The sequence below is a fragment of the Vicia villosa genome, linkage group LG4 (assembly GCF_029867415.1).
Source record: "Vicia villosa cultivar HV-30 ecotype Madison, WI linkage group LG4, Vvil1.0, whole genome shotgun sequence".
NCBI classification, from domain to species: domain Eukaryota; kingdom Viridiplantae; phylum Streptophyta; class Magnoliopsida; order Fabales; family Fabaceae; genus Vicia; species Vicia villosa.
This window is the reverse complement of record NC_081183.1, coordinates 12,200,337-12,223,151: the sequence shown is the minus strand read 5'-3', so window position 1 is coordinate 12,223,151 and position 22,815 is coordinate 12,200,337. Positions and strand designations below refer to the sequence as shown.

Here is a 22,815-nt window from a genome sequence, read left to right as displayed (position 1 = left end):
AGATACATTAATTATTCAATGAACCTAAAAAGTGAAATTTACTTATAATATAGGACGGAGGAAGTATATAACAACTCATCAATAGGTGGTCTTAGAGGTTTTGGCCAACCACCTTTAGCCACAAACAAAAACAAAAACCACATATAATAAAATGACGGAGGTACGAGGGTAAATACATCTCATTATCCTAACTGCATATAATCACCCATGAGTAAAGAAATGCCCCTCTTATCTCGAAGTTTGAAGGTTGATGCATTCTTTCCCTTATTGGTGATCGCTCCAAGTTCTACTCTCTTCAGAATTTTGATCCGCCTCTTTTCTACATTTCCAAAATTTTCATGTAACTTCTCAAGTACATCACGTTAACTATAAATATAACCCTAAGGCTATGTTTGGGAGTTTGGAGGGGAAAGGAGGGGAGGGCTTTGGAAAATATGAAGAATTTGATGAAAAGGATAAAAAGATTTTGGGTAGGAGGGTTTTGGAGTGTTTGTGTTTATTCATAACACCAAAAACCCCATAAAATGGGGAACTCAAAAATTGTATTGAAGGAGGGTTTTGAAGGGTTTTGAAGGGCTTACATAAATATTCCAAATATCTTTTAGGTTGTTATAGTATTCTGAAAATTAAAAATTTACTAATGATAATGACTCTTTTATCATTCTAAACAAAATCATTTTTTCAAAAAATGTCAAATATTTTTCTATATTTTTTTAAAATTTTATTTTTGGAAGCCTTCCCCTCCCCTCCCCTCCAAACTCCCAAACATAGCCTAAAAGTACAAATTGGTACTCACACTCTTTTAAACTACTCACACCCCAAAATATGTAATTTTGGAAACAATATTTTTATTTTATTAAACAAAATTCTATCAATATTTGTTCATAAAAATTATTTTATAATTAAAACTATAAAATATTCATTTTATATTTATATTTATTCAACTAAATTCTCTAATTATCTCTAAATCCTTAAAATATCTAATTATTTATAATAAGTTAAATAATTATATTTTTGTCTTCTTTACTCTAAAATACTTATATATTCTTATTATTAATAAAACTAGTAACAGTCTAACATACTCGTGCGTCCGCACGGGTATACAAAAATTAGTATAGCATTATTTGAATGGTATGAATAATATGAATAAAAAGTAAATAATAAAAATATTTGAAAGATCGAGTATTAATAGATAGGTTTACAAACCATACTACATCAAAATAATAAGTGAAATAAGAAGGCAAAAAAACTTTTACCATACAAAAAGTGAAGTGGAAGAACCAGCAAGGAAATTAAATGATGTTAGGATGAACAAATAATAGAAGAGGTAATTTTATGAAATTGAAATGGAAATTGAATTTAGATATTAAAGTAATGTATAAAGAATAATGATATTCATGCATTTGTATAGATTAAAATAATTTTGTATGATGAATTTAAACTCAAATGCGTATTGCAAGCAATCTTTATCAATAATTTTTTTGTGTGAATTTGATTGATCGTGTCCCGTTACAAATTTAAAATATTATTTGATAATTTTTATATGTGTAAAATATTCGGGACAAGAGAAAATGAATATACACAGTGTTTTTTTATTAATGGAAGTAATTTTATGAAACTTTAGAGTAAATGGATATTAACAAAAAAGACAATATAACTTATGTTTAAATGAGATTTAAAAGTTGTATGAAACTTAATCATAAAAAAAGTGTAGGTTCATGTTGAGAGAAAGGGTGACCAAATAATTTGTTGTTGATATCTTGACTAAGAAGCAATTTCTTATTTTGTTTGAAAAGACTGGGCAATTTTAAAGTTCTGCTAAGCAAATTAGTTTAATATTTCACGTTTGAACAATAAAAAACAACATTTTTTTAAAGTAGAAAGTTGCTTCCCACCAATACATCCATGTTAGGAAATGGCTTGGTTAGTGAAGTTTGAAATTGATTAGCTTGAATATCCATGTTAGGCAATGGCTTGAAACCAAAGTTGTGTGCATAGATAGCTTCTACCTTCTCCAACTCCAAGTGAAAGTGACTAATTTTTTAACCTGGTGTAATACGGTGGGAGAACTGACTTTAAAGAAATGTTGCGGTAAGCAAGAGTCGCCACCGACTTTTATTTTATCCAATTTATAGAAAGGCTAAAAGAACAGAAAAAGATCTTTTGAAAAGATTTTGAGTTCGGGGGGTAAGTTATACAAAGGGAAGGTGTAAGGCACCCTTTGCATCCATGGTTATCCATGGGCTCTTAATTGCTTAGCTCACTTTGTTTTCAAAATGTTTGAATTGTTTGAAAAGATTTTCGAAGAAGGACTTTAGCTTGTAAATAAGCGTAGTCTTTTTTAATTTGATTTTGAAAAGAGGTGTGAAAATTAATTTGAATTTTTAGAGCAAGCAATTAGTAGCAACTACCCTAAGTTTGAAAATTTGTTCTTTTAGTTTTTCAGGTGAAAGGGTCTATCCATACCATAAGAGGGCAGGAAGTCTTTCAATTGGATGTTTGAAGGGTCATCGAGATATCGTTCGCCATAAGACTGTCTCTTGCCATAAAGAGGGCAGGTAGTCTAAGGGAAGGATATAATAGTCATTAATCTTCAGGCAACAGGCAACAAGAAGGGTTACCCTAAAGGTGTGTGGGTGCACAATCACGTGGTTAACTTCGATGATATTTATCTTGTAAATTAGTGAGCTAATTCATTTTAAACAAGGCTTGCACTCCCTAAGATTACTAACCACGCAGTTTAAAATTGCAGAAATTAAAGGCGGAATTTAAAAGTCTTACGCTATTACAATAAACACCTGTGGGCAGACAAATAAAGGCGGAAATACAAACCTAAACTATTACAATAAACACCTGCAGGGAAAATAGAGGAAGAATTGGGCGCGAAAATAAAAGTCAAAATATTACAAACCCTGGACAGTTACAAATAAGAGGATAAAAAATCAGCAAAATATAAAAAATAGAAGGTTTAATAAAAATTAATCCTAACTTAAAAGTCTAAATTAATTTTAATCAATTAAACCTTAATTAATTAATTATTGGTTAAAACCTAATTAATTAAATCAATTTTATTTGGTTAAAAAAACCTAAATTAATTAAATTGGGTAAAAACCTAATCCTAATATTTTGGCCAGATGGTGTGGGAACGGGCAAACCCTAATATTACCTTTCTAGGTTTTTGTGATTTTTTGGTTGATTAAACCTAAATTAAAAATTAAATAATTATTAATTTATATAAAAACTAAAAGATGTTAACCTAAATTAAATTATATTAAAAAAACAAGATCTTTAATAAAAAAAGAAACTAAATAAAGAAGTAAATAAAAAGAAATAAATAAATAAAAAGAAAGTAAAGGAATTTAGAAAAACCAGGGCTTTGATTGAGTGTGGTAGTCCTTATGAGTTCCATGGTAGACTTGCAGGTTTATAGGTGCTGGATCAATCTCTGAGATCATCCAAGGGCCTTGACATGAGGGCACTTCATACACCTCCTTCAGGTAGCACGCACAGGACCTGGAAGTAAATACAAAGAAAAATAATGCAATTACCTGGGATCGAACCCACATTCATGGAGTTGTGGAAGCCTTCTTTGCCAACCGTGCCACAAGCTTTTGTCTGCTATTGAATCAATCAAGAAAACATAAATATGTAAAGATTGATTAAATGGGAAAAAGTCAAACCGGGCCCACACAGAATTGAGCAACGTTGCTGACTAACCAATCGCGCTGCGCCGTGTAGGGTCAAATGGTCCATATCACTGTTCACCGGAAATAGATCCTCTCCTGCTCCTCTCTTATGCCTTCTCTCTCATATTTCATCTAATGGCTGAAAATTGATAAAATTTATTTAGATAAAATGATGTTGCTTTGAAAAGTGTGAAAAAGATAGATGAATGGCTAAGATTGATGGCTGAATGGAAGCAGCAGATAAATTACTGTAGAGGATCCAAATCCCTGTTCACCTTCTTCTTCCTCCTTACAGCCACTTTTTGCTACGATTTTGCCTTGAGTTTGCTACGAATCCTGCTGCCAATTTTTGTAGCCAATTCTGGAGGAATTCAAACCTGCAAAAATCAAAGCTAAAAAGAACAAATAGAACCCAGATACACTAATTAGCATGCTGCGAATTAAATGGTGGCATTATTTTGATCCGAAAACGACGGCAAGTATGGATACGAAGCAACACAAGGTTCGAACCCTAAGCATGGTGTTTCACGATTCTCACGTCCAACCTCTCAAGTAATCATTCAAACCTGCTCTAAATGATCTCAGGAACCCATTAGTATTATCAAATCACATTGAAATACAATAACATGTGAGATACGAAAATTAAAAAATATGAACAAAGTTGTTGATTATGTTATGCGCATTCCATGCATGATCAACGTTTGGAAACTAGCTTGGCCTACCTTATATTCCCTCAGAAAATGAATGGGGTGCTTTGTTGGCTTTGAAACTTGCTGGAACAATGAATTCTTTTGTGCTCTAGTTCTTGAATTTTTTTGGAACTTTGGTAAGGATTATGGAGGCTGCAATTTTCGTCCCCTATTGCTGAATGAATAACACCTATATATAATGAAGGGAATTAGGGTAAAAATAAGCTTTGTGATTGAAGCAATTAGATGAGGTGGAAATTTAAAAAGATTTTGCATTAAATCTTTCTAAATTTGGATACCATGCTATTGCATGCATATTTTACTCTTAACCATGGCCATTGGATGAGATTTGATCAGATTATATCAAGAAAAAAATATGGAGTATTGATCTTATAATTATTTTATGACTTTATTTGATTTTATTTGATTTTAAATGATTAAAATCAAATATAAATATAAATAAAATATTATCATGAAAATAATAATTCTTGACCAATGGACTCCCTATGGGCTTAAATTCACGTGGACCATCCAAATTTTGAGGCCCCATGCTCAAAAGTTTGAACTTTGTCATTTAGGGTTTTATGCAATTTCACAAATATTTCCAACTTCTGAAGATCATAACGCATCCAATATTTGTCCTATGGAAGTGTTCTAGGACGTTTTGGAAACCTCGGGATGTCTTCTATAAGCCACTTTGGAACACTTTTTGCATTTGGTGAATTTATCTTGAAGATATGGCTCCTGACAAAAAATATCTTTTTGCGATCTTCTAGAAGGACCTGTAATATATTGGCTCATATCTCTTATGCGGAAGCATTTATTGACCTTGGGCCCAACATCAAAGTTGTAGAGAATCAAATTTCCTTGAGAATGAGCTTTGGTTGAGGAATTTCTGAGAAAGTATGAGAGAGTTATGGCTGGTCAAAGTTCAGTTGACTTTTACCTAGAAACCCTAAGTTAGCAACTTTGTACTTTTGTGGATTTTTGGCCTTTTCTTGATGAATCATGATCAACCCTTGATCAAATGATGAATGACACTTCAAAATGAGAATGTTGACAAAAAAATCAGGAACTTTGACTGTGATTTGACCATAATTTGACTTTTAGGTCAACTAGTCGATTGTTGATTATTTGAACTGCTGACTGAGCAATCTTATGGATCAAAGCTTGGAACTTGGCATGAGGATCCTTTGAAGCATATGATAGGCCATGGAGTCCACTTGAGGTCTTAGAACTTGATTTTACTTTGAGAGAGTCAAAACCCTAGTTGTAGGTTGATTATTTAGGAGATAAGTGAGTGTGCCCGATTCTTGAGCAATTGAAGATCATATGAGTCAAAATATTTTGAAATATGATGGCCAAATTTTGGGGTATGACACCTGGGGAACTGCTTTTTTTAACAGATCTGGTGGGTTTAGCAGACCTATGTAGTATAGTTTACATTGGAAACCGCTTTTTTAACCATTGAAAGTGACTGATTTTTGTACTCTATTACACTCCAATATACTTTTTTTCTATGCTTAAAACATGAAAGATAGACAATATGGCAATGCTTCCATTCCAGCTTGTCTTCTTGACAGTGACATGCATTTAATGTTATAGGGACTGTTGCAGGTAAAGTATGTAACACCCCAATTCTACCCAAAGCATTTAGGCAAGAAAATATCAGAATATTAAAATTTTATACAACACAATTAGGATGTTACACCAAGTAACCAAAAAACACCTAGAAAACAAAAGGCCATCAACGATGCCAAAAGCATACAACACCTGCCTATAAAACGATACACAACACACGGAAGATATGAACATAAAAATGTACGTATAGCTCTCACTCTCAAAGAGGAGTTTTCCAAAATAAAGTGTTTACAATACACATCAGCACATCATCACATATACATGTTATAAAGAGTCATATACAAATAAACAACAATAGACTCCCAACTCCCCGGTGTTACGTATCAGAGCAACCGACAAGACCAACTGGAGAACTACCTCTTCCAAAAGACTCCCAAAGCGGCTAATCTGCAGGATGCCACTCAAGCATCAAAACAGCAGAAGGGTGAGAATATAATTTATAATGAAGAATCATTATAAATATAGTAATGCCAACAAGTATCATCAAGAATCATACAACAAAGTAATCCACTAAGTCAACCACAATCAATATATAAGTAATGCGACACATGAATGATAACATAAATTATACAGACAGACAATGATGAATGAGACTCGACTATGCATATGCATGTGGTACCAAATCCGGAGTAAACTCCTCCTTGTCATTATGACAAATACACCTTGCCGAGCATTATGCTAGGACTTTATTCCACTCAGGAAGCTCGCAGGCTATTGTCATCGAGCACGTAGCTCCCACTGATGACCTCTTGCCACTCAGGCTAATGTACCTTTACCGAGCATTAAGCTCCTACTGGTAACCAATGCCCGCAGGCCACCTGTTAATAGCATTCTGCCATTAACGTATTGAAATGTTATGATGTGCACAAATATGACTCTATTACATGACAACAACATCATCAACAATATAACACAGTCACATATTCACGTTACACCATTTATATTCTATCCAAAAGGATACATCACCAATTAATAACATCGTTATCAATTATATCACACCATAATTACCACACAGGCATTAATAAGCACACAGCACACATTCACCGTCAAAACATACTGGACACATTGGCATAAATGATCGCATAATTGCATCACATCAAATTAATATTGGCCATCGGCCCACAACTTCATCAATACATCATCAACAAGTTGTAATAACAACAATTCAACAATGATAATACATCATTCTCATAACAACAATTACTTGCCATAAGGCCACACATCATGTTAACAACAAACAACCAAACATCGTCACATATCAAGAATGAACATTCATTAATACATAACATATACGAACATGATTTCATGTTAATCCACACATCAACAACAATTGCAACCAAGCACTATGATTATCTACCAATCATATCGTGCATATAAACAATTATGTGTTTTTATCAACAACACCTCATAACCAATTAATCAAAAGCTAACCAAACCTATACCATCATATAGAACATCCAATTAGCTTCCTAACACTTCGAACGGCGTATAAAGCGGAGTTACGGATCAAAAGTTATGATCGTTACAAAATCTGCCAAAAATTGGAAAAGCTGTAGGTCGACGCATGGAAAACATAGGTCGACGCATTGAACTCCTGTCACCCTCGGGTATGCGCACGCCAACCCAATAGGTCGACGCAAGGATTTCACAGGTCGACGCATTCTGCAGAAAACACAGATTTTTGCCTTTTAGGCTGCACAGGTCGACGCAAACCCCTGTGTAGGTCGACCTAAGCTTCGTAGAAACCCTAAAATAACCATTTCCACCAACCAAACTCTTATAAACATTTCTCAAACACCTATACATCATTATAACATCAATACAACACATACATACCATAAAAACAACCTAACATCAAACTTTTCATGGTTGATTCATCAATCTTTCTCAAAACCTAACATTTTCTTCAAACTCAATCAAGCCATGGAAATGGAAAAGAAAGCATGATCAATCACCATAACACAACAAGGATATGATTCTATACAAAATACCAACCAAAACATGTTTGAATCTTGCTATATCATGAAAACCTCACAATCCACCATTGTTGGTCAAGCATAGAAAATGAACAAGAAGAAGAACAAGAACAAGAACAAGAACAAGACTATAAGAATCATACATTCAAGATAAATTAGATTCACCCCCTTACCTTGGTTTGATTCTTCATCTTCTCCAAAACCCCCTTCTTCACTTTCTCTCCATCTTTGCTCTTCTTCTTTCTCTCTTCTTCTTCTCTTTTCCTTTCTTCACGTTTTCTTCCTCTTATCTCTTTTCTATCTCCCCCCACTACTTACTATTCACACACAAAATATCTCACTTTCCGGTCCAAACTCAATTGCTCAGAAAAACCCGAAAACGCAGAATATTACGTTAATAATATTTCTAGTACCAAAAATATGAAAACCTTCAATTAAATATTAGTCTGTCATCCCGAACTAATACCGACTGAAACGACTCCAAAAACGGTAAAATTCCAATAAACGTCACAAACGTCCAAATTAAGCATATACTTATTTTTCCGGGCGTTACAACTCTCCCCCACTTGGAACATTTCCGTCCTCGGAAATATCCCAAACGCAAACAAACTTGGATACGCTCTCGCCTCCGACTAACCAACTATCAAGCCACGAAAGCAACGACACAATCAGCACTAACAACGAATCACTCTAGCTAAAAGCAAAACAACCAAAACACAACAACGACAACGAGATGCAATGCCCATACAATGAACTCATCGACTAACACCAAAACACAAGAAATAACCAAGACACAACCAACAAGAACAAGATGCAATGCCCATACAATGCACTTGTCAACCAAACCGCAACCAGATTGTTACCATCGCCAAAGGCAACACACCCTTAATCCCCCATCAAAGGAATTAGCTACATGCACTCTAACCATCACCATGGAATCGAGACACCATCCTAGATAAGGACATAAAGTTCCAAGACATATACAACTTCTGAACAGCCTCAACAAAACTAGAATACCAACATCCCAGTCGCACAACATCCAAACAACCATGCCAAGATATAGCAGTCAAACATGTAACCAAAACATCTGGTGGTCTTATCATTCCTACCACGTCCACTGTCCAAAATTAAAACTCTAACAATTCATACACACACATACGAACCGCGTCATTTCACGCTTCCGATGTGCACTCTGATTTCCCACAACAAACAGATTTACCAATTTCATATCCAACTTCCAGCTCTTTCTAGTATTCACCAGAAACTCATTGTTCTCTCTTAACAGACTCAACCTCTTAATCTGTTGTGTCAGCTCGCACACCAGACAAAAGTATTTGTATCATCCGATATAAGGCAAAAAGCTAATCCAAACACATCCTTGTTTCACAACACAAGCCCTCATAGATCTTTAAGTGACCAAATCGTCCTCTCAGTCTGACCATCTGTTTGAGGATTAGACGCCAAACTCAACGCAACTTCATACCCAAAGTACTTTGCGAACCTTCTCAAAATTTCAGAAATAAACCTCGGATCTCAATCTAAATATTACCTTACGAAACGTCATGCAAACAAACAACCTGACCAATATACAACTCGCAAGTACTTCCATCGGTTAATCCATTCTTATCTGAATAAAGTGAGCATATTTCGTCAATATATCCACAATAACCCAAATCACCTCACAATTACTCGAGGTCCTCGGCAAACCAGAAACAAAATCCATAGAAATGTTATTCCGCTTCCACTCAGGAATGGATAAAAGTTACATCAAACCAGACGACTTCTGACAAGTCAAACACAAATAAACAAATCCATTCATATCCTTCTTCATTACCTTGCCACTAAAGATGACCTTCTCAAATCTTGATACATCTTAGTAGCATCAGGATGAATACTCAAATCACTACGATGCACTTCATCCAAAGTCCTCTTTTCAAATCCGAACATTAGGAATACAAACTTGATCATGACATCCCATGACATTGTTCTTATCAATCCGAAGATCACTATCTTTATCTTTGACTAATCAATGTCATCTTATTAACCCATTCAAATCCGATTTCTGACCTTTTCTAATATCATCAAGAATACCATAAGTAAGCTTTCACATATAAAGCTCAACACCTGAAGAAGTCGCTTTACAAACCAAACTCAAATCTCACAACTGTTTCAACAATCACAATACTCGAATCATCAATATAGACGTATGCAATGGTTTCTCATATTCAACTCATTCTGATCAAACGAATACTTCAAACTCTTGTAGTCACTTACACACACAAATCTCGATCCGAATAATTAGTGCCTTCGAATTTCCCAAACAGAAATAACAACTGCCAACTCTAAATCTTGTGACAGATAAATCCTTTCAAAAATCTTAACTCGCATAAAAGCATAAACCACCACTTACCCCTTTCTGCATTAGAACTTCTTGCAAACCCAACAAAGAAACATCCCAAAACACCACAAACAGTTCTAACAGATCCGGGAAAATCAAAATAGGAGTGATAATCAACCCCCTCTTAAACCCTTGAACATTCACTCCACTCAACCAAAAACTCACATAAGGAATCTTAGCAAACAACTTCTTCTCCCCAACACGGACAAAACAATTCTCAAATACTTAGCATGATCATCTTCACACTGATGATACCTATACCTCAAATCAAACTTGCAAAACAAACAAGCTCAAACCAACTTAATCCATCAAAATATCAATCCTCGAAAGTGGATACCTTTCCTTAATTGTCACTTTTCTCAATTGTCTAAAATCGACACAAAGCCTCATAGAACCTTCCTTCTTAACCAACAAAACACATGCACCCTACGGCGACACACTCGAATGAACAAACCTCTTCTTAAGAAAATCCTTAAGTTGACCCCTCAACTCTTTCAACTCATAAGTTGGCATCCGATACGGACCCCTCGACACAACAATAGTTCTAGGAACTAAATCCTTCAAACAGAACTCCAAGACGGAATTCCCCTTTTCGACGATGAATCACTTAAACCTTCAAGAAACACTTATACAAATGTGCAACTATCCGCAATACCCACAATCGCTCTTTCTCAAGAACATCCAAAGTCGTCGACAACATAAACAACGTCGTACCACCTTGCACCGACTCATTCACTTCCAATATTATTAAACTAGCCAGATAAGCCTATCACGTCCAATACGATCCCGTCTACTATCAACAAGAGATTAAGGGTGATCAAGTCCTCAATTTGTCAATAGGTAGCCGACAATCATAATAGAGTATATACTATCAGTACCAACATTAATAATATTCTTTTCCAACTTTTGCTCATATCACAGAAGCACTATGATTCCATAATTCGCAAATCTCCCAAGATCATCTGAACCAGCTAACACCGACGTCTGGTAGCTACGCACCAAAACACTCTTAACAACGTCAATAACTCCTACCACAATACTTTTCTTAATCACTAATCCAACAACGACACCTCACACAAGGCTACTCAAACAACAACTTCACAGTCCATCAGTAGAGTTAGAGCATCACAACTCTCTAAACTCCATTCTTTAGAAATAACCAAAATCTACTCCGAGACACTCCAACTTGATTAACAACCAAAGTCTTAAGTCCAAGTCACCTTCACTTCAGAAAACAACAAATTCCAACAACACTAGTACTGCTGTCCTCAGTAGCATACTAACATCTTGCAACTGAAACATATCCGAGAAGCATATCTTCTCCCCCACTAAGCTTCAAACCACTCCTGCATACAACCGACTAGAGGCACAACAAGTACTGACAGTGCTCCACACACTTATCACATACTGAGGAATTAAACAACATTAGACAACACTAGCCGGACAAACCGACCTGCTCTGATACCACTATTGTAACACCCCAATTATACCCAAAGCATTTAGGCAATAAAATATCAGAGTATTAATATTTCATACAACACAATTAGGATGTTACACCAAGTAACCAAGAAACACCTAGAAAACAAACGACCATCAACGATGCCAAAAGCATACAACACCTGCCTATAAAACGATACATAACACACGGAAGATATGAACATAAAAATGTACGTATAGCTCTCACTCTCATAGAGGAGTTTTCCAAAATAAAGTGTTTACAATACACATCAGCACATCATCACATATACATGTTATAAAGAGTCATATACAAATAAATAACAACAGACTCCCGACTCCCCGGTGTTTTAAATTGACACGCTCGACACAATATACCTATAAGATCTTGAAACAACTTGTCTTCTAAGTTGTTAGAATTCGTGGAAATGAATTCTACTGATGAACTGGACTCGATTTTGGATTGGATGTTGATGACAATCGGTGTGCTGGAAGAAGAAGAAGACGAAGACGACGTCATATTGATGACAAATGAGACATAATCAGTATCTAACAACAACTGTTTTTTTGTTTGTACTTCTAGAGTAGTACCTTTTGCTATATATAAGAAAAAAATAAAAAAAAAATTATACTAATTAAATAAATTTGTTAATTGTCATTAATGTTTTTAAATTTTGTATAAAATATATGTTAAATTAAGTAAAATATTTGTATTGATATTGAATAGAATAAAAATGGTTTAGAATTAAATGAAGGGTATATATTAAGAATATTATTAGAAATGTAAAACTTATTAATTTTTTCCTATACTCAATAAAATTTAAGATTTTTAAATAAAGGAAGGATACACTTTTCAATAAACCAAAGTAAGATTTTTAATTTTTTCCTTTTCTTCAAATTTTGTCCAAAGTAATTTTGTACGAAATCAATGGATATTTGACCGTCTATTTTTCTTCATCGTATCGTATATTAGAAATGAGAAAAGAGTGATTTTGGGTTAATCTTGACCTAAAACCACTCCTCTTGATCTTAATTATTTTTTTCTTCGTTTAAATATTATAGATTATTATGTAATTATTAGTTAGTTTAGTTTCTTAGAAAACCTAATTAGGCAGTTAGAAAGTTTATTAATCCTTTCAATTTCTCTTTTATACCGGTTTATTACATCAACAATATATGTGCAACTTGAAACTTAAGCTTGTAATTCAAGATTTATTTCATTAATAGATGAATGCAAACATTAAGTTATTCTTTCAATCTTTATGTTATTTGTCAGTAATATGGTATCAGAAGAAAGTTGTTAGTTTTCCACAAAACCTAATTTCCAAATTCACTAATCATTCTTCATCTTCTTTCGATCTTTTTCCATTGGAGATTATGATTCTTTCGATCTGACATAATCTTTGTGTGTATAATTACTCTTTTATCCTCATGTATATATTAAACACAAGACATATATCATGTCACCCTTGTCCAATTCAATATTGAATTCCTGTTGATAATCAAGCAAACTCTCTAAAGATGGTATTTAATAATCAATAAGCCTTACCAAGATTCATCAGATAGAAGTAAATTCAAGTCCCAAATAATGTGTTAAAATATTGATGTATCAAGAAAGGGATCTTGATTCTTTAAAGTTGTGAAATTGAGGAAGTGTGAAAGCTCGTCAGGTCCGTATTAAGTGGTATCTATTTATAAAGGTATATGATCTACTCTTGAACTATTAAGGCAAATAACGTGAACACTTTCAAATGAACACAAAGCCTCTCTAACTTTGTTAAAGCTACTAGAAAACCCTTTATGCTTAACTAATGGATTAGGGACTTATAACACTCATATTCAATTAGAGATTTCCATAATCGATTTATGACAATGCCATTTAAAATGTTCGTGTTTTATCTTAGCTAATCTGTTAAACTTAGTTGTTAATCAATTAGTGGCATTAAAAGCCCATGAATTATTTTCATTTTTAGCCACATGTTTTACTATAAATAGAGAGATTCTTTTTTATTTCACTCACACCAAAAAATATATTTTGAATACTATTTCGAACTCTCCACTCTTTTCTCTCTCTCTTTATTTCTTCTTCAATTTTGTCGTGCTTTAAGAGTGGAATTTACATGTAATGTGTTTGCTTCTAGTGTTGGGGCATTTTTTTAAATTGGACATTATGTTTTAAAATAAGATAATTCATCCCCCTCCCTCTTTTGTTTGGATTCACTTGTCCAACAGGTGGCATTGGAGTCTAACTCATATTATAAGACTAATCGTCTCGAGAGAGAGAGAGAGAGAGAGAGAGAGAGAGAGAGAGATAGAGATAGAGAGAGAGAGAGAGAGAGAGAGAGAGATAGAGAGAGAGAGAGTGTGTGTGTGTGGTGTCTACAAACACTTATAATTTTAACAATTGACTTTTCATGAATACAACTCTACCGTTTGACGGTGAAAGGTTTAAATCTTGGAAAACGGGGTTTGAAATTTTTATTAAGTCAAATGATTTTGAAATGTGAGATTCTTTAATTAATGATCCATTTACTCCTACTTTTTGCTTAGATTATAAATTAATAAGTGCCTTGAGCTCTAAGGAATTATTTTACGTTTTTAATTATAATTTTGTCAAGGAAGTGTGGGTCACTTTTGAGATAATATATGGAGTTTCTTCTAAAATCGAACGACAGAGAATAAACACATAAATTCATGAAGTTAGAATGCCAAATGAATACGAAAGTAATCCTCATAGATGATACTCAATTATTGGAACTCTTGGAGGTTATGTTGGGAATTTTGTATCTAACAAATGTCCAAGAATTAAGAGTTGGCATCAGAAATCTAATCCAATATTTAATTCAAATAATAGTGCCTTAGTTGAGTACATGAAAATTCTAGAAAGAAGGAAATTATCAAGAAACTTAAGGACTTGATTCGGCTACTCAAGGAAGAAGAAGAAGATATATCAAACATACACGAAAGATCTCCATTTTCATCGTCGTCATCGTCTTCAAGAATACTCAAAGATGAAAGTGAAAGATTAACACATTAGAAAATAATTTTAACGGATGATCTCAATAGATGAACGATCACCTGAAGAGTCATTGTCTGATAGAAATGATAAAGAAACTTCATCCATTAGATTACATGAAGAAGCATCAATAAGTATAAACTTTAAAATATAAACATTGGAAGAAACGTTTGGAGATTCATCTCATGGAAAAGATGAAAAATCAATGAGATCAATATCAATAAATTCAAATATTTTTAGAGATGTAATTGACGATACATCAGAATAATCTCACGAAGTATTTTCTCAAAAAATGGACTCTGATAAAAAAGATTGTGTGTGCCTCAAAGATTCAAGAGAATATGACATCGAGGTAACATCTCTAACATATGATCAAATATTTAAACTTAGTACTGTTAAGATCAGTAGAGATAATGATAAATTAGAAAAGAGCATTGTTGATCATAAGGGGGCATATTGAATTATTATAAAACATACTGCATAATCGATTACCTTATAGGTCTAATCGATTAGATGTTTCTTGAAATTAAAATTTCAAATTATGTGCCTCATAATCAATTATGATCTTGATCAACATGCCCCCCGTCAATCAGATATCTCTAACCTAAAGTCTTGACCACAATAATCAATTAGATCATGCAAATAATCGTTTATCTATAACTTATAAAAGGTAAACCCCATCTCATATCTCATCATCTCATATTGAATTATCTTCTACTTCCTCTTGTCTCTAATTAAAATTTTTTTACAAAATTATGAGAATTTTACTCTTGGTTCTTGTCCAACATCATGGTACCAAAAGAATTAAAACTTATGTTAATTCTTCCGCTCCAACATACTTTTTAGAATAATTCTTAACTATAAAGAAATTGGTCAGATATAATAGGGAGTATGCACTAGAGAAATCATGCCTTCCTACTTTATGGAGGTGAGTGTTTTCAAATATTATGAATTCTTCAAGATATTTAAAGAAGCGGGTCTGAGAAGCTCTATCTTCGATACACCGATGGATGTTTATCCAACTCTAGTAAAAATCTTCTAAGCTAACCTCATATATGAAAATAGTGTTATCACCTTTGAAGTCAATCAGCCCCAGATTTATCTGACACATGAATAGTTTGCTAAATTATGCAATTTCCCATGCTCCTATCCTAACTACCTGGAAATTGATCTAGGTGAGTAGGAACCGAATTTTGAGCTAAGAACACATTGATAGCCAAAAGGTTTACGAAATCATCATTTTTAGGGAACATTACTACCCTATAGATAAGAAGGGCTAGAACAGCATTAAATGCTTCCCATTTTCCTTATCCTTCTAATATTAAAGCTTTTGCTTCCAATAATTTCCTCGAAAATCCGCTGGATTTCAAATTTGGTGTTATCTCCCTTGCAGTAAGATGTAATGATGCTGCTACATTTTTTGGTGTCATAGTTCCTCCCAAGCTTATGAATGGACTATAATATTTCAAAGGGTTAAATATGTATTCAGTCCCTATAAATATGCGACCCTGCATTTTTAGTCCTTATAAAATTTTTCTTCAATGATTCGTCCTTCTAAAATGTTTATGCATGCAATTTCAGTCCCTGTTATTTTCTAAAATTTTAAAAACTGTTTAATTATCCTTTAATTTTTAAATTTTTGAATAATTTTTTTTTATATATGTTTAGAATACTGGAAAATATTTATTTACCAAGTTTTAGAATTTTTTAAAACGAGAAGAATTAAATATGAATTTTTCAAATTTCAAAAAATAATGATAAAAGTAATGAAAATCCCAACTTAGAAATTAAATTTTAAGTTTCTTTTTTTTCCAGGAACTTTTTAAAACATTATGAACACGTCTGCAAAATAATCATTCTAAAATACATATTGGTTTGACAGTAGGGACTGAAAATAGGTGCATAATAATTTTATAAGGACCATTCATTGAAGAAAAATTTTATAGGGACTAAAAATGCAGGGTCGCATATTTATAGGGACTAAAAACGTATTTAACCCTATTTCAAATAACGACCCAAGATCCTTTCAAATTCTTCTATGGTTAGAGCCATTTGGAAGTTTTGTAAAGTGAAACATCTGAGAGGAGGATCGTAGTATTGGGATAAAGCAACCAAAGCCCCCACATAAGTCTTCAAGGTCAATAATTTCAATATCTTCGCATATCTTTTTCTGAAGCTGTTATGTTTGATTGGAGTTAGCTTAGCACTCGATGCTATGAGATTCTCTACTTTAGACAACCTAAACTTGAGTGGCAACATATTTCTTCTGTCTGAATGCATTTTGTCTTTCAAATGCCCACTACACAACTTAAGCCCTTTTTAAATTCCCTGTAAATAAAAACCATAGATTCAGAATCTCTTTTATGAATATGTAAGCAATGTAATGTCATGCATATTTTGGGTTCATAAGTATTGAGATTGTATGACAGAATAGTTCTGATTGTTTGGCACAAAGTGATTCTCACAAAGGGGTGGCTCTAAGATTTTATAAGGTTCTTAGAGTCACATACCCTATATGAAAGTATTGATACCATTGCAAATAACTTGCAAGTCAACAATACCCTTAAGAGTATCTATTCTAAGTGAGGTATTTGTGTCAACCCAACGAGATAATACAACAAACAGGCCAACACTATGCAACCATCGACTTCAAGGCTTTAGACACGGTTCCTAGAGTCATGGATTGTACTTGAAAATATTTCCACCATCGCAAATAACTTTCAAGACAACAATACTCTCAAGAAAGTTTATTTTGAGTAAGGTTCTTGCGCCAACCCAACTGGACAATATGTCAAGCAGATCAGCACTACACAACCATCAGTCTTGATAGCCATTAGTTTTGGGTTCTACTAAAGGTCCCTAGAGTCACGTACCCCATTTGAAAATATTGCAACCATTACAAATAACTTGCAGGACAACAATACCCTCAAGAGGATCTACTATAGGCGGGGTCTTCTCGCCAACCCAATAAGACATTACGTCAAGCAGGCCAACACTATGAAACCATCCTCTTAAGCTTAAATTTCTCTCAAAGCTTGGTATAAATTATTTCCTCACAATGTATCAATAACCAGAGCGTTCCCACGATACCATACAAGATTATACAATAGTTGAATATACAATGATGAAAACACATAGAGATAAAGAGGAGAAGAAGAAGGCAAGTAAATAAAAGCAAACACTTAACATAAAACAAATAAACTAGGATGAACTCCCTTAGGAGAAAAGTCCTCAGTAGAGTCCCTAGTTGTCGCGACGCGAAAAATATCTAAGTGTATCGCACACTCGAAATACAACAGAGTCGCCACCAGACTTTATATATTCCAAAAGGAAAGGGAAAATATCAATAAAATTCATAAAAGAAAATAAAATGGTTGTCACAACCAAATTAGGGTTCGGGAGTCGGTTATGAAAGGGTGTCGCACGCTCGCGAAAAATGAACAGAGTCGCCACCAATATATTTATCCCATAAGGGAAAGGAATATCAGAAAACCTAGCAAAGGAAGGAACAGGGTCTTGCGACCAGAGAATAGGGTACGGGAGTCGGTTACGCGAGGGGAAGGTATTAGCACCCCTCGCGCCCATCGTACTCGATGGTATCCACCTATGTTTGTTTCTATCTAAAGGGTGTGTACTATGTCTATGTCTACATGTGAAATGAATGCAAAAGAAATACGGGGAAAAAAGGAATATTTACAAATGTGCTCGTTCAAGCCCCGCGACTTGATGCCTACGTATCCTTTTCAGGAATCAGAGCGCCGTAGTTCGGCTCACATGTTTCTGTTTGTTTTTGTGTTTTTTAGTTGGGCGGAGTTAACGCTCGCGCTCTTGCATAAGGGGACAGCCTAGGATGCAATGGAGCGGAGATAACAATGCCCTTAAGAAAAGAGAGAAGAGAGAGAGTTTGAGTGTTTCGAGGAAATCCCTAAAGCAAGGGAAACTCGAGTTACTCTATGGTTTGTGTTTTTTAGAAGTTGGGAACTTACGCCTGAATGGGACCCTAAAGCAAGGGAGATCCAAGCACTCGAACATTCCCTAAAGCAAGGGATGTTCAAGCTTCCATTCCCTTTTTAAGATTTTCACTTTGATTATTAATGTTTTTTAAGTGTTTTCTTTGTATTTTTTATGGGGAATTTATTCAAGTATTTGTTAGGTGGATTAAAGTTGTAAAAAGAAAAGAAATGATAAAGGGGAGACTAGCCTAATTTCTAAGCCTAATTGTTATTCTAATTCTAATAGAAAGGAACAAAATCTATTTAAGCATCTCACAATATAAGAAAAGTATCCACAAAAGGAAAAGAAATGAAATCTAAACTATTCATGAAAATCATTTACAAGCAAATTCGTTTTTATTCATGTTAGAAACTATTTATTTATATGGTTTATCAACCAATTAAAACTCAAAGGAAACAACACTTAAAAGATTCAATTAAAAGAAAATAAAAAAAATCTAAAAGTCTAATTGAATGGAAAATGTTTTTGTCATCATTTTTTTTTAAGTAAAAACTCAATTAGTTGCAAAAAGGAATTAAAAGAAAATCAATTTGATTGTTGTTTTTGTTATAGCAAAGGGGGTACAGAAGTAATTTCAAAATGAACTAAAAATTAATTAAAGCAGACTGGGCCAGGAAAAAAAAAGGGGTGAAGATAGTAGTCTGCGTACAAGCCCAGTCTCACGTGTGGTGGTGCGCTAGCAGTTAGGGTGTACAATCCGGAAAAGTTCCAGGCCCAGCCTGCGCCAAGGCCCAATGCCTTTGGTTCTTCATTTCAGTTATTCTCAATTCTATTTCATTCTATTATAGCATTATTCAATTTTATTACATGGTTTTTTTTATTAATAACGTAACATGCATGTGTATCATGGTGCATCAATTGGTCATGGCTTATTAAAACACTAAATGATAAAAGCTCACCAACCAATCAGAGTAGAGCACGTCACGTTCCAATCATTTGGAGAAAAACAAGATATCACAAAAAACTGGGAAGGACAACCAATACGCATGTGCCACACGAGCAAAACGACGTGAGAAGACTTCAAAGCAAACATACGCCGGAGCAGAGCTCTGATCGTCTTCTCCGGCCAACCTACGGCGGAGACGGACCAAAATTTCCAGAAACTTGCAAGATTACCCTCACTCCACTCAAAATTTCACGCAAAACACGAATATAGCCTCGGTTTTCGTTGATTCTCGCTCTAACAGCCTAAACGAGCCGCATCTCAAAACCCTAAGCAATGCAACTTTCATAGAAACGCACACTGAACATAACCACGTGATTCATATTGCTCATAAAGCTCAAACAAATGACCTTAATCATTCAAACAGCAATTAATTCGAGCAAAACAGATCCAGTTGTTAAGCATATATGAGATGCGTAAGTATGCGATTGCACGACGGTAAACATGCAGAGGAGTTGGAGGAACTACTTACCTGTTCAATTCTTGATCTGAGTAGAGAGTTCTTCACAGCTATACTCCTCCGCTCCCTTTAAATCTTGATGATGAAGTACGTAAATATGGATCCGGAAGCTTGCTCTTCCCAGCTAAGATGTGTTAGCGCTGATAACTCTCGTAAGATAACGGACGAAGGTGCACTGGTGGTGATGATCCAGATCTCTTCGTGTGAGGCTGCGGTGGTGGATGATACAGCGCAGGGAGTGGTTTGGATGACGATGGAAATCGGTGGAGGTCGGCGGTGGTTGTGGTGGTCGTTGATCGGAGTTAGTTACAGAGTTTGGTATGGTGGTTGGTGAAGAGGGAAAGAGGGAGTAGGGAGAATGGGAAGAGAGTATTTGGAGTGAAGGAAAGTGTGAGTGTGAGAGTTTATGAATCGTGAGTGGATTTGGAGAGTGAGGAGAGGGTTTTTGGAATGGGAGAGTGTAAAAATGAGAGCTATGCACAGTTCCTTATATATGGCAAATGATTGGAGCTTGAGCCAGCTTTCTTGAGTGTGGGACTTGAAGTGTAGTTTGCAATAAGTTTCTTTTTCATTTCTTTAATGTGGGACTTCTATGGATGTGTATGTTGTAGTTGTTTCTTTTCAATGCTTAATGAACAAGTATGCCATATGGAGCAAGTCCCTTCATGCCTTTTCATAACTCAGTAGCTTGCATGGCTATGTGTGGCAATGTGATGGTATTTGTGAAACAAAATCATGCATTATGCTGCAGCCATGTTCAGCAACAAAACCATGTCCATGCCCCACTTTATATGCTCATATCTCATACCATGGTCCTTCAATCGGCTCACACTTATGCTCAAATGGAAGAGGTCATGGAGTAGTACAATATTGGTGTTAGAAGTATCTCAAAATGAGGCCTAGGAGTGTGAGAAAAATAGTCTTGAACTCATGCAATTCCCACTGCACACGCCCAGCAAGGTGCTGTCCCGCGCGTACGGTCAGATTGTAACTTTGTGAGGGTGGTACTTTGAGCCTCTCTATCTTGATCAATACATGTCCAAAATTAGTGATACTGGGCTCCATAGACAGAGGACAAGGCAAAGAGTAGTTTAGAACCAAGCTTGTTCAAGATAATGGCTTGTGGAGGAAGAAAAAGGCATTGACATTTGGCCCACCATGTGTTTGCTGAAATGCATGCGTGTGCCTTGAGAATCTGCCTTGGTTGCCTGCAGGATTTGACCAGTGTTGGGGCACTACTTTGAAGGCTTGCATCTCACTCAATACTTGTTCAATTGACCCAATTCTTGTTTCAATGGATAGAGGGGATGGCAAGGAAGAGATACATACCAAGTTTGCATTCATGGCACTTCTGTAGAGCTCTAAAAATGGCTGGAGATTTGGCATGCCATGTGTTTGTGAAAATGCCAGGTCATGACCTGACTTGTGACCTGGAATATGACTTGGTTCAAAAGAGTTTCCAGCAACTTCACACCACTTTAACTCTTCATACAAGCTTCAAGTGAAAAAGTGTCCAACTACAAAGTTGTTCTCCTCCATGAGAGGAACAACTTTGATGTTGGAAATTTTTCCAGAAAATGCCATTTGCCACGTGTAATCTGGTGCTGGAGTGGACTGCTCTCCAAGATTTAGAGCATCAAAATTTTTTCTAAGTGTTGGAAATTGTCTTTTTACTATTTTTCCCAACTTTTTGCCAAACTCCCCATTCCTCGACTTTTCTTGACCGATTTTCCACCAAAAGTCAATATCTGAATAATTCTTCCGATTTTGACCCAAAAGTCAAATGTTCTGATTTTTCCGACTATTGATGAAATTCCCGACTAAATCTCTTCTAGCCAAATCCAGTCACACAAACACATCCACACAGTCAGTATGAGAATCTTTTCACACATAGGAGCCATTCCTGATTAAATGTTGACCAGAAAGTCAACTGGTTGACTTTGGTCAAAGAAACCCTTATTTAAAGAACCAGACGATTTGCAAGCTTGCACTCTTCAATCAATGCCCTGATTTGAAGCAGAGAGACACCCCAATCCAGGGGGACTTCAATGAACATAGAGCCACATGATTATACCTCAGTTTTCTTATTCTCTGATCAAACTTCTTTGCAATGGAGCTTTTTCTTGCTAGCCTTCGATTGATACCAATGGTATGCATGCATGAGTGTGGATTATGACCTAAGTGATGTATGTACATGAATGCAAAGCCTAAGCCAGTTAGAAGTTAAAGGGTAGGACAAATTTGGGGTATGACAGCTGCCCCTATTTGATCGTCTTATACTCGAAAGTGAGATTGGCGCCAGCCTTTCGAACATTCGGAGTAGAAGAAGATTAAATACCAAAGACCTGAAATTTGTCCTGAAGAGAAGATGGTGTGAATGTTATTATTATTTTTGTTTTGATATCTGCTGGGGAAAGAGAATTGTTTTTTTCTTTTTCTGGTGGAGAATATTTACAGTGAATAATGGATTTGAATGGTGGTAGCTTGTAACGTAGCGAGAGGTGCCAATACAAGGTTCCCGAAAGAAATGTTTCATG

The 22,815-nt window shown here is 35.1% G+C and overlaps 1 protein-coding gene across 1 annotated transcript in view; it reads left to right on the top strand.

Annotated features, from left to right (window-relative positions):
- Positions 1-15,058: 15,058 nt before the first annotated feature.
- The window catches only part of LOC131594509 (uncharacterized), a 38,232-nt gene continuing 30,475 nt past the window's right edge, over positions 15,059-22,815 (top strand). Inside the window, exon 1 of the mRNA XM_058866659.1 lies at positions 15,059-15,213. The gene's annotated coding sequence lies outside the window, so the exon portion shown is untranslated. The remainder of the gene's footprint in view (positions 15,214-22,815) is intronic.